The sequence below is a fragment of the Mya arenaria genome, chromosome 14 (genome assembly GCF_026914265.1).
Source record: "Mya arenaria isolate MELC-2E11 chromosome 14, ASM2691426v1".
NCBI classification, from domain to species: domain Eukaryota; kingdom Metazoa; phylum Mollusca; class Bivalvia; order Myida; family Myidae; genus Mya; species Mya arenaria.
Window position 1 is genome coordinate 61741581 of NC_069135.1, and position 13147 is coordinate 61754727.

At 38.5% G+C, this 13147-nt stretch overlaps 1 long non-coding RNA gene across 1 annotated transcript; it reads right to left on the reverse strand.

The window, feature by feature from the left end:
• Positions 1 to 428: 428 nt before the first annotated feature.
• Positions 429 to 6965, reverse strand: LOC128218230 (uncharacterized). Its single transcript, XR_008258340.1, has 3 exons — positions 6855 to 6965; positions 4236 to 4300; positions 429 to 507 (listed from the first exon to the last, which is right to left on the reverse strand). It is a non-coding gene; the product is annotated as an uncharacterized LOC128218230 (long non-coding RNA).
• Between the last annotated feature and the right edge of the window lie 6182 nt (positions 6966 to 13147).

Below are 13147 nucleotides of genomic sequence, written 5' to 3' on the forward strand. Positions count from 1 at the left end.
AATGATAAATAATACTCTGAACACAATTGTTCAAGTTAAATAAATGACAATGTGTTTTTTTCACTTATTCGTTTTTAAATTTGGGAGAAATTACCAACAAACATTTTTCAGCTGATTTTTCAATTGGAAAAAAAAAAATTCCAAAGGGAAGGCAAAATTATGATATTTCAAAAAAAAAAGAATAATCTAACAATATATTTTATTTGTTTGTACAGAACACATTCCAGTTATACAAAAATATAAAACGTTGGGTTTGAAAATAAATCAATTATAAGGCAAAAAAGTCCGAATGCTGTTTTAAGACTGTGACCAACAGGGACATTGCCACTTATGGCAATCGGTGATTGTCGAAAGACCTATTTAACGTCCAGGACGTTACGTTTTGCGATTCTAGTATTCCGACATCGCAGCGGTCGTAGATGTTTTGTATCGGGTGCATATATCGACCGTTCGAATGATGGCCATGTGGCTTTAAACGAATAAGCTTCTGCTTTGGTGTCTTGTGACCTGCAAAAGATTTAGTAACAATTAACTTAAAAGTTTTCATTCTGTCTTCAGATTAATCAAATGGGTCACTCCTAACCTAGTATAAATAACTATAAATGACTGCAGTCAGAAAATCCCGAAAGGCCTAAAAAAAACTGTGGAAATACAGACAATTTAAAGGCATATGATGTTTGCCAGGTGTTGATTTCACTGTGCCACTCAGAATATGCTCAAGATGTATTTGATCAGATAGGTCATATTTCAAAGCGGCTTTCAAAGAAATGATTCACTTGAACAATACCTACATACAATTTGTGTATTAACTGGTGATGAAACAAGTCAAACGGTAGAAAATGCATGGACATAAAATGTGTCTTATGACCTTTAATGGACTACAGTAAAACTGCGGTTGTTCGAACAAGCGGTCGTTCGAGAACCGGCGGTCCCTCGAGGTCGGAGCTTGGTCCCGATCATATTTCCTTCTATTTTTATATAAAATATACCAAAACCTAAATATGTCGAAGAGTCGAGCAATATAGTCGGTCCCAAGTTTACAAATCATGCACAAAACCTTAAGGCTCCCTCGTGGTCATAATTTCAAACTTTTTCCTTATTTCGTGTTCCAAAATAAACAAACAATTGCTAGGTGTTAATATTTTCGCAAGTTGTAAAAATTACAATGACAGTTGAAAGGCAATTTGTTAAGGTGTGAAACACCGTTTTTCACTGTTTAAGCATGACCGATGAGAGTCTATAAGGGCATTTAAGAAAATAGTTATGAGAAATTTATGACGAGAAGTTAATTGCGAGAAATGTAAATGAGTAATAAAAATATAAATAAACACTACCATTTTGTACCCTATCGGTCCAACATCGGAATATCTGAAAAGAATTCCTTCTCGTCACTTTGCTTTGCAATACAGCAATTTTGTAAAATAAACATTTCTATTTATTCATTTATTGATATTTCTTTTACATTCAGTATACATTTAGTATACGACAGCCTTTGAACATATGAGCGATTTCCACAACACAACACATAATCGGTGCCGTAGTAAACAATCGATTTGACGTCTTCTAACTGAAAATACACTGAAAGATATTTCTGGAAAATTGAAATTCGGGTCGTTCGAAACACCAGTTCCCTCGAAGTTTTGGCTCAGTTCCCGGCGTCCTCGAGCGATCGCAGTTTTACTGGTATACACAGTATAAACTGGAAAACTATTAGGCACTTTTTTAAATGATAGAACTCAGCTGAGACAGCGACAAAGTATTCTTTCAATCATTTTAAATGATGTATTATCGGCCCCATACTAGCTCGTGTTGACAATTCTAGGCTTGTTTTGAAGAAATACTGTTTTTGCCGATGTTGGGACAATCTGGTTTTCTAGTCCCTTTTTCTTAGCTTGTATTGATTTTCAATTAGATGATACGATATAAAAAAATCGTCGTGCGTCTCAAATAAAGAAACTTTGGAAGCGCTGAGTTGACATCCAATTGTCCACTCCATGTTATCATTGTTGTGCTGATCTTTGAAGGGATAAATCTAATGTTATTATAACTTGTAGCCCAACCCATTTGTTTCCTTTTGTTTGATTTGTTTGTAAGTGTATGTATGATTTGTATGTATTGGTGATAACACAATAAAGTATGATTAAACTAATGTCTAGTTGCTAAGTACGTTAAAAACACTATCATTTTTTCAAAGCCTAGGTATGGTTGCATTATGATTAGGACAACATTCTTTGTTATAATTATGTGTTTTTGTACAATGTCAAACAAAACAAAATTGATGGTGTCTAAATGCTTCATACTTTTTGTAGAAGATGCGTTTTACGAAGATACATTCAAACTAGAGCTGTCACAGGAGTGACGAATACCCCCAAATGCCGCCTGGACACAGGAATGGCAAACCATTCTTTTGAAAAGAGGCCATAACTCCAAGGTTTCTGCACACTGCATCTTCTTTTATCATGCATGTATTGTTTTATTTAAATCTGTTGAGTAATTTAGAAGTTACACTGCTGAGAAGAAAAACTAGCTTTTCATGAGTTATCGTCCGGAAACCGTTTTTCTATTTTTAGTAACAGTGACCTTGACCTTTGCCCCACCAGCCCCAATATCGAACTTGACCTGTATTTTCTGATGTTACACCTGTGTACCAAAAATTGTTCAAATCAGTCAAGCCTTTCATGATCAATCGTCCGGAAACCGTTTTTCTATTTTTAGTAACAGTGACCTTGACTTTGGCCCCACCAGCCCAAATATCGAACTTGACCTGTATCTTCTGATGTTACACCTGTGTACCAAAAATTGTTCAAATCTGTCAAGCCTTTCATGAGTTATCGTCCGGAAACCGTTTTTCTATTTTTAGTAACAATGACCTTGACCTTGGCCCCACCAGCCCCAATATCGAACTTGACCTGTATCTTCTGAGGTTACACCTGTGTACCAAACTGTATCTTCTGATGTTACACCTGTGTACCAAAAATTGTTCAAATCTGTCTTGCCTTTCATGAGTTATCGTCCGGAAACCGTTTTTCTATTTTTAGTAACAGTGACCTTGACCTTTGCCCCACCAGCCCCAATATCGAACTTGACCTGTATCTTCTGATGTTACACCTGTGTACCAAAAAATGTTCAAATCTGTCAAGCCTTTCATGAGTTATCGTCCGGAAACCGTTTTTCTATTTTTAGTAACAATGACCTTGACCTTGGCCCCAATATCGAACTTGACCTGTATCTTCTGAGGTTACACCTGTGTACCAAAAATTGTTCAAATCTGTCTAGCCTTTCATGAGTTATCGTCCGGAAACCGTTTTTCAATTTTTAGTAACAGTGACCTTGACCTTGGCACCACCAGCCCCAATATCGAACTTGACCTGTATCTTCTGATGTTACACCTGTGTACCAAAAAAATTTCAAATCTGTCTAGCCTTTCATGAGTCCGGAAACCATGAAAACCGACAGACCGACCGACCGACCGACAGACCGACCGACCGACCGACCGACCGACCGACCAGCTCACTCCTATATACCCCCTCAAACTTCGTTTGTGGGGGTATAACTAGTTATATGTGGCATTGTCTGTCACAATACATTGGCAAAATGCAGCTTTGTGTATTTGTTCTAGTTCTTTGAAGTACAAAGCTGCATTGTTGATGCATGCACCAACAATGCAGCTTTGTTGGAGTGTTCTAGTTCCTTGAAGTACAAAGTACCTTTGTTGATGCACGCACCAACAATGCAGCTTTGTGTAATTGTTCTAGTTCTTTGAAGTACAAAGCTGCATTGTTGATGCATGCACCAACAATGCAGCTTTGTTGGAGTATTCTAGTTCCTTGAAGTACAAAGTACCTTTGTTGATGCATGCACCAACAATTCAGCTTTGCAGAAGTGTTCTTGTTGCTCAAAGTACAAAGTACCTTTGTTGATGCACGCACCAACAATGCAGCTTTATTGAAGTGTTCTTGTTGCTCAAAGTACAAAGTGCATTTGTTGATGCACGCACCAACAATGCAGCTTTATTGAAGTGTTCTTGTTGCAGTTGAAAATAAGGCAACATAGTGCTTTCGTTATTGCCCATTTTGGCTATGTTATCCCCAACTTTGTTTAACAAAGTTTTGTGGAAGGGAACATGGCTTTTCTAGATTTAATGTGGTTGTCTAACTTCACATAATACAGTGTTCAATACATTGTACATATCTTGAAATCACTAACCACTAGCAAGATATAAATGCTTTATTTACCTGGACTGTAAATTTTATCAAGCACAATATATGTTCTTCAGAACTCCACTATATGACATCGTGTACTGAAAACAAGAAATTCATACATCAGAATATGATATAAGTAGGTCAGAGATCACAAAACCAATTTTGTATATATTCTTTAGGCAATTGACCAATTAGTACGCGAAAAAAAAAAGATTTTTTGTGTTTCAGGATAGCCAACAACATATATGGGATAAAGTTCGACTTAAGTTCTAAACATTATACAACGTTAAAAAACGTTAAGTTTACTATAAGAAAAATAAAATTAGTTAAGGGTAACAAGAACAAACAATGCGGTGAAAATTTAAGCAAACAAAAGGTGTTTGTCAAACATATTGCCCCCACCCCCCACCCCACCCGAGCGCCATATTGTCGGGATTATTTGGACAATTGAATGAAATATGCATGGACCGAAATGAAAGCTGCTATGTCATTGACATTGGATGCCTTTGAGGCAGTTTTGTCATTGGCATTGGATGCCTTTGAGGCAGTTTTAAGATTATGAGCATTCAAAGTGTGAGGACCTGAAAGTCAAGTTTGAGGGTCATTGGTGCAGGCATTCTCAAGTTATCACACAGACAAGCTCTTTGCGTTCAAGGTTACTGTGATCTTGACCTTTGATCTGATGACCCCTAAATTAAGGCATCGTCGAGCAATCACTCGCACAACATTTTCGCATTCAAGGTCACTGTGACCTTAACCAAATGGCTCCTTAATTTGATAGGGGCCATCTTCTGGTCAGGCCAAGCCTCCATGTCAAGTCTGATGGCCATACATCCAGAAATTGTCAAGTTTTCATTCAAGGTCAATGTGACCCTGACCTTTGACCCAATGACCCCTAAAATCAAAAGGGGGTCATCTTCTGGTCAGGTCCGATCTCCAAATCAAGTTAGAGGGCCATGGGTGCGACATTGTTTAGTTATCTCTTATTGAGATAACTCTCGGACAACCTTTTATTATCTAAGGTCTCTCTGACCTTGACCTTTGGCCTGATGACAACAAAAATCAAAAGGGGTCATCTTCTGGTCTGGCCCAACCTCCAAGTCAAGTTTGAGGACCATGGGTGTAGGTATCGTTGAGTTATCACTCAGAAAACCTTTTATCAATCATGGTCACTGTGACCTTGACCAAATGACCCCTTAAATCAATAGAAGTCATCCACTGGTCAGGCCAAGCCTGTATGTCAAGTCTGGAGATCATAGGTCCAGGCATCATTGAGATATTACCGGAAGAAGCTTAGTTAACTTTTTCGCATTTAAAGGTCACTGTGACCTTGATGACCCCAACAATAAATGGGGTCATATACTGGTCAGGCCCAACCTTCATATCAAGTTTGATGACCATAGGTCCAGGAATTGTCGGGTTTGCCTTCAAGGTCACTGTGAATTTGACCTTTGGCCTGATGCCCCCTAAAATCAATAGGAGTAATCTACTGGTCAGGCCCAACCTCCAGGTCAAGTTTGGGGGTCATGGGTGCAGACATTGTTGAGTTATCACTCGGACAACCATTTATCATTCAACTTTTACCCAATAACCCTTTAAATCAATAGGGGTCATCTACTGGTCAGACACAGTCTCCATGTCAAGTTTGATGACCAAAGATCTAGGCATTGTTCAGTTATCACTCAGACAAGCTTCAAAATTATTTTACCATTAAAGGTCACTGTGACCTTGACCTTTGACCCAATGACCCCTTAAATCAATAGGGGTCATCTACTGTTTAGGCCCAATCTTCATGTCAAGTTTGAAGACCAGACGTCGAGGAATTGTTCAGTTATCACTCGGACAAGCTTTGGTCAAACAACGGACCGACCTTCCAAAAGACCTACCGACATGTGCAAAGCAATATACCCCACCCTTGGGGTGAAGCAATTTGATATATGGTCACCTCAGGAACACATGGGGTGTAGGAATTTGACAGAGTGTAACCTTAGAAATAATTTCTGTGACATTATTTTGAAATCGGGCGAATAGTTTCTGAACAGAATAAATTCAAAGTTGTCCATATATACATACAGTGAAAGGAAGCCCCGCACCCTGGCGGCCAAGATTTTACACGAATCAACTTTGGGTGAAGAAATTGATAAAGGGCCACCTTACAAACATTTCAGAGAATGTATTTTCAAATTTGTCCAGTGGATTCTGAGGAGGAGATTTTCTCTCATATAGACATATTTTTAACAAATCAACATGTGGTGAATGAATTTGATACAGTCATGGTCGCCTAAGAAACATTTCCGTGAAATTATTTTTGAAATCGGGCTAGCAGTTTCAGAGGAGTATTCCTTTCGGTTTCAATGGCAACGGAGCTCTGCTTGGAACTACATTTATTGAAGGAATCTGGAAGAGGACCACCCTATGAACATACCTATAGAGTTTGGTTGAAATCGTATCAGTGGTTAAGGAGAAGAAGTTGTTTGAAGGAAAAGGACGGACGGTGATGGACAATAACCCTAAAACAAAAGCTCGAGATAACGCTGAGTACTTTGTGCTTAGGTTAATTAAAAATAATTTGTTCATGAAAAATGAATTCCTATACATACAATTTTGATACAAATCATTTTAGTTTTTTTTTTTTGTTCACAAACCACTTACTGGATTTATCTGGTTCCTGCAATGGCATGAAATCTCCCTTGGTAAAGATCATTTTCCTGGTGTTACCCTGATGATCATCGATCATATACAACTTCCCTTCCTCAAACTGCCCTCCGCCCTCCAACACTACATCGTTCTTGTCTATCCTGGAGGAGAGGGGGCTGGTCAATGTCTGGTTCTGATTGGTCGATAGAAAAGACTTCTGCCGTAGCTCAGTTATGGTTCCCCTGTCATACAGAACAAACATAAATATCTAATACCACAGTGATGAATGCCACATCCAGTTCAATTGATTATGCAAGGTCCTTAACGGGCCACTCCAAATTCCCCCCGTACGTTTTACTATATAATGTACGTGCATTAAGCGGCCAACTGTCTAACGCGGCATCGGCCTTATAAACACTTATCCCTTGTCACTGACACTTCCGCTTATAAATTTTGCCAATACACAGCTTATATTGCGTATAGAAGTTTACGGAAAAGAATAACGGCCTCGGGTATCTCCGTCATCCAATGAAAATGAATATTGCATCACACGATTGCCATGCGTGTTTACTTATCAAGAAATCATGTTTATAACACGTCTGTGAATGTGGCGAAGTTTAATTGAGTTATTGCCCCCTGAGATTTAATTGCCACATTGGGGTTTGGTTTTGAATGTTCTCACAAGAAACAACACAATTTAATTTTTACAGTTTTTAATTTGTTTCAAATTTAATATAGTTTTCTTAAATGAATTTCCTAAATAATACACAATAAATCGTTTATCACTGACGTTTTTAATAATCCATTGTCTAAAATGAAAAACTTCTCCTTCAGCACTCTAAAACCGTTCCTTATATACCTTTCTATCCCACCACTCGGGCACGAAACGCCCGAGAAAAACGTGCACAATCCGAAAGGATTAAATCCGTCGGATATGATCCGGCGGAATGCTCGCGAAAGTCGCGACACTCCCGCCGACAATTTAATATATATGTATTAATATCAAGAACTGCATCTGTTTATATGAACATTGACACATCAAATACATAATAACAACATTACAAACAATATAGATATTATATGCTTACTGAGAACATAAAAAACAATGACGTTTAAATTCTAAGCTTATACTGTTTCATAATGCTACCTAGCAATACATAATTTTTAATGTTTCAATTGTTTTAAACACTTTCTGATTGCTACCTGGCAATTTAAAATATATTAACATATTAAATTTCACAATTAAGCATCAACCACATAATGGTCGGTAGTGACCTCACTTTTCTCAATGACCTGTACTCCATTCCTTGTTGAAACAATCTGTCTATATTCAATAATCCAGACTTTCTTTTCTTTTACACTTATTCAAAGGCACTAGTGCACTACACTCTTCGTCATCACTGATCCATACTACCTCTGGCGAATAACACTCTTTCACGGTCTTCGTACTTTCATCATCATTATTAGCTGATCCTGAATTATCCTGGGACACACTTTCGACATCATGAACACTATTCACATCATTTGAAGATACATTGTCGACAACATTACTTACGGTGTCCGTACCGGAAGAAGACTCACTTTCTGACGACTCACTGGTGTCCATACCGGAAGTGACGGCGCTGGAATCATTATTGGCAACATTACTGTCAGTGTCCTCACCAACAGAAGATTCGTCAGATGAACCATGACTTCCGGATTTTGTACCGGAAGATGAATCACTATCCGACGACTCTCTTTTGTCCATACCGGAAGTCACGGCGCTTGAAGCAACACCACTTCCAGAAGCCTTTACAGTGCTTTGGTTGCTAACGAATAATCCCGTATCAAACGAAGCTACAGCGTCGTCAAATTCTGTGGATGTACAATTGTTATTATTGATATCATTTATCAATTCAAAAACAGAATCGTCATCATTGACATCAGAATAATATTTGTTTTGTTTTGTCCCACACCTTGACGCGTTAACACACATGTTTACAGCTTCCGTCTTAGGTATCCCATGTTTTAACACCATATGTTGATACAAATAACTCCTCCTTATGAATTTTGAACTGCACGTCGTGTTTAAACATTCCCAATGATCAGCACCTAGATGCTTCTCTCGAATGTGCCTTCTTAAATTTGATTTATACTTATAAGAGCGATTACAACTGTCACAGACAAACATTTTGGCTGAAATGACTTTTCAATATTACCTTATACACATTATAATCGAGTTCCTCGTGCACAATTATTGAGTCCGGCGGATCAATTGTAATACAATTACCGTATGTACACCCACTGTAACTTTTGATCTGCTAGGCTGGTTATTCAATTTAATATAACTCTTAATTGATTATAGTACGCCTTGCCTACTTTTAAGCGAATATAATCACATTAAATTCAACAGTCAATGTCACTTTACTCTGCGAGTTGCGCTTTGATCTTTTTCTTAGCGCACTCTGCAGCCCTCCTCACCGGGCGATTTGGTTGGATATCTAAATCCTTAATATTTTTATTCATAGAACTGTCACTAGTTTGCGTATTTTGATCAAGGGGGTATAATAAGTTAAGTGCACGTCCAACAACTCTACCTGATGGCAACTGAAGTTTTGCCGATCGTATATTTCCATCCGAGCTTTTCACTAAAGATTTCACTTTTCCAAATCTCCAACAACCACGTGGTAAATCATCCTTGACCAGGACAACATCATTTATGTTTGGAGACTTTTGAGACTGAACGCGTTTGCCTTTTAATTTATATTGAGTTCGCTCCCTAAGACTTAATAAATAATCATCCCGCCAAAGTTTCCAAAACGCGCACAACAGTTTTTGTCCCTTTTTCCAAATATTTAAAAGGTCGTTAGCACTTTTATTTTTGGGACTGTAGTCACTGTCTTCATTGTACTCTATGTTTGGAACACTAAAATTCATGTTTGGTGAAATAAAGTGATGGTGTTATCGTGATGCTTGAGTTAATGTCTTCACCAACGTATACTAACAGACGAGAGTTTATAACGGCTTCTATCTCCTTCAATAACGTTTGCAATTGTACGCTAGTCAACAATTTGCGTCCGAGTGTTTTCGGACTGTTCGTTTTACTAATCTACCAAGTCGCTCATAAAAACCGCCCATCCATGGCGCAAGTTCAACTATGAACGACCAACGAATGCCTTTATTTGACATATAGCTTTGCACATCCTCCGATTTCAACACTCCTTTTAACACGTTATCTAAAGTCTTGTTTGCTGATTTGAACTGGAGCGCGTTGTCACTTATTTTGTTTGTCGGTACGCCTTTCTGTGAAATAAACCGCCTAAATGCCATTAAAAACTCCTCTGTTGTCATATTCTGCACCAATTCGAGATGTACCGCTCGCGTTACTAGACATGTGAACAGACAATTCCATACTTTTTGCAAACCACTGAAGACCGAAGTAGTCTATCCCTGTTTGAGAAAATGGTGGGTTTTCATTAACACGTGACTTCGGTAGGGGTGGCATTTCTGGCATTTTGTAGGGACCACCTATTCGTCGACATACGTAACATTTGTTTAGCACATATCTCACACTTGCTCGTCCTTGTGGTATCCAAAATCTTTGTCGAACTTTACTAAGTGTTTGTGATATACCACTGTGTAACAGATCTTTGTGCGACCGTTCAATCAGAAGCTCTGTGAATCTGTTCTTTTTAGGTATCAACACTGGATATCACGAGCCGAAGCTGATATTTGAATTCTCCAATCGTCCTTTGCAACGAAGGAGGCCAATCTCGTCTAAATATAAACCAAGTTGACGTTGTATGTTACTTGGTTTTTTGTTTGCAATGTCACTTATGACGTCACCAAAGTGTTTTCTTTGGGTATATTTCAACCACAATAACTCTGCTTCGTTCAAGTCACAACTATTTAATCCGTCGAGCTCTGATTTCCTCGTCTTCTTACGAAGTATTTTGACAAAACGAAGAACGTACGCACACGTATCAGTTTAGTTGCGGATGAAAATCGTTCTATATCTATGACATGTGACACGCACGGTTTTTCACAATCAAATTTCTTCTTTGGACAACTCACTAACTCCATTTCACTCTTTTGTTCGTTCTCAGTTTCACTTTCTTGATCATTCTTTTTGTCCCTTTCTTGTTCATTGTTTTTGTTTGCTTCACTTACTACTTCACTTGATCTTTGCTTATTTCGATGCATTGTGGACCATGCCACCACAAATTATTTGCTCTCAATTTTTCTACACTTATCCCACGGGTTGCAATAATGCAGCTGGGTTTTGATTGGTTGGTACGTACTGAAACGTAATATCTTCATGGTGTTGTATTTCGGCCACTCTATTTCTGACGAATACAGACTTTTCCGTCTTTGTCTTAATCCATTGTAAAACACACTTTGCATCTGAATATAGACACTCATTGTCAATATTCATTCTAAGTTGTTCCTTCACAAATTGCACACACCTTACACCAACTACAACCGCCATTAGTTCAAGTTTTGGAATTGTTAATTCCTTTATTGGAGCCAATCTTGTTTTTGCAAACACTAATTCTACCTTTGAATCACCTTTGGTTTCTTGCTGTAGGTAAATCACACAAGAGTATGCCTTCGCAGAGGCATCACAAAAACACACAATGCTGGTTTCAATCACACTATCTTTGGCAATTAATGGTACACATCTTGGAATCTGGAACTCACATATCTTTCTAAAGTTTGCCTTTATATCCCACAAACATTTGTCTTCATCGTCGAGCTCACTGTCCCATTTAACTTGCTTTTTCCACAAACTTTGCATAAGCAATTTACCTTGTAGCACAACTGGTGAATAAAGTCCTAGGGGGTCAAACACTGACGCCATTGACTTTAAAACAGTACGTTTTGTTTCGGTCTGTACACCTTTTTCAAGCACTGTAGATGACTTTAATCCAAAAGTGTCACTGCTTGTATCCCAGATGTGTCCAAGAACCTTCATTAAACCTTCAGTAGCTCGATCGGATTCCCGAATCACAGTGTTCACTTCAACACTATTATATATCCATTCCCTTATGTTCATTGAGGCTTCATTGAACATTTGCTTTGTACCGCTGTAAAGCTCAATTGCTTCTGTGATGTTTCTTGCTCCTGTTACTAGATTGTCTACGTATATATCACTCTTAATTTTCTCAGACAATTCGCACTCGTACGAGTCCAAATGAGATTCTATGGTAGCACCTAGAAGGAACGGACTCGATATAACTCCGAAAGGGACACGACAGAAGCGATATTATTCGATCGTATCTTTGTTAACCACAGGCTTGTCACAATCTTTAATCCATAAAAAAACGCGTCACATCACGATCACTTGGTTGCAATCCTATTTGGAGAAACGCCTTTTCTATGTCGGCGACAACTGCAATGTTGTGAACACGAAACCATAACAACATTCCGCAAAGGTCATGAAGCATGACAGGACCCCTATAAAGGGACTCGTTCGAACTCTTGTCACAGGATCTAGATGTTGCCGACGCATCGTAGACCACTCTCAATTTCGTGATTGTTTTCAACGGAGTAATCACTGCGTGGTGTGGTAAGTAATGTATCATTTTACCAGTCCTTGCGTTGACCTTTTCGATGATACCTTTGGTCAGTTGGTCCTGTATCACACTGTCGTACTTTATCATTAACTCCGGTTTATCTTTCATTCGAGCAATTGTCGAACGCAGTCGTCCCATAGCTAGTTGGCGATTTATTGGTAGATCTTGTGATTCGTCCTTCCAGGGCCATTTGACTTGATAACGTCCATCAGAGAATTGAAGCGTATTTTTGAATGCTGACATTGCTTTTTCGTCACTAGAAAGCGTTGGACAATCATTGATTCCGATGGATTCGATTTTCCAGAAATCTTCTAAATCTGGCACTTTCGGTAAACAATCATCGGTGGAAACGAATGCGGTGATTTCATTAAACTTTGTACCATACGTCATAATTAACATGTTGACGTCATTTCTGTCATGGACACCTTCCTGTGTACGTCCGGTAAGTATCCAACAAAATGTGGAACTAAGTAGATATAATCCTGGTTGAACTTCAAGTTTTTGACTAAGCACAATGTCCAAGTAGTAATCATTACCGATGAGTAGATCAATTTGGCACAATTCACTATCATCGGCAATGTCATCTGCCAAATCCACTGATTTCAACAAATAATTGGCATTTTCGGATAGCCCTTTCATGGGTTGCCTTTGAATATTTCCACTGATCACAGGCACAATCGTCACCGATATTGTCATATAATCACCCGTTTTTAACTTAAGTTCCATTGCAGATATCTTTGTTTTCACAACTTT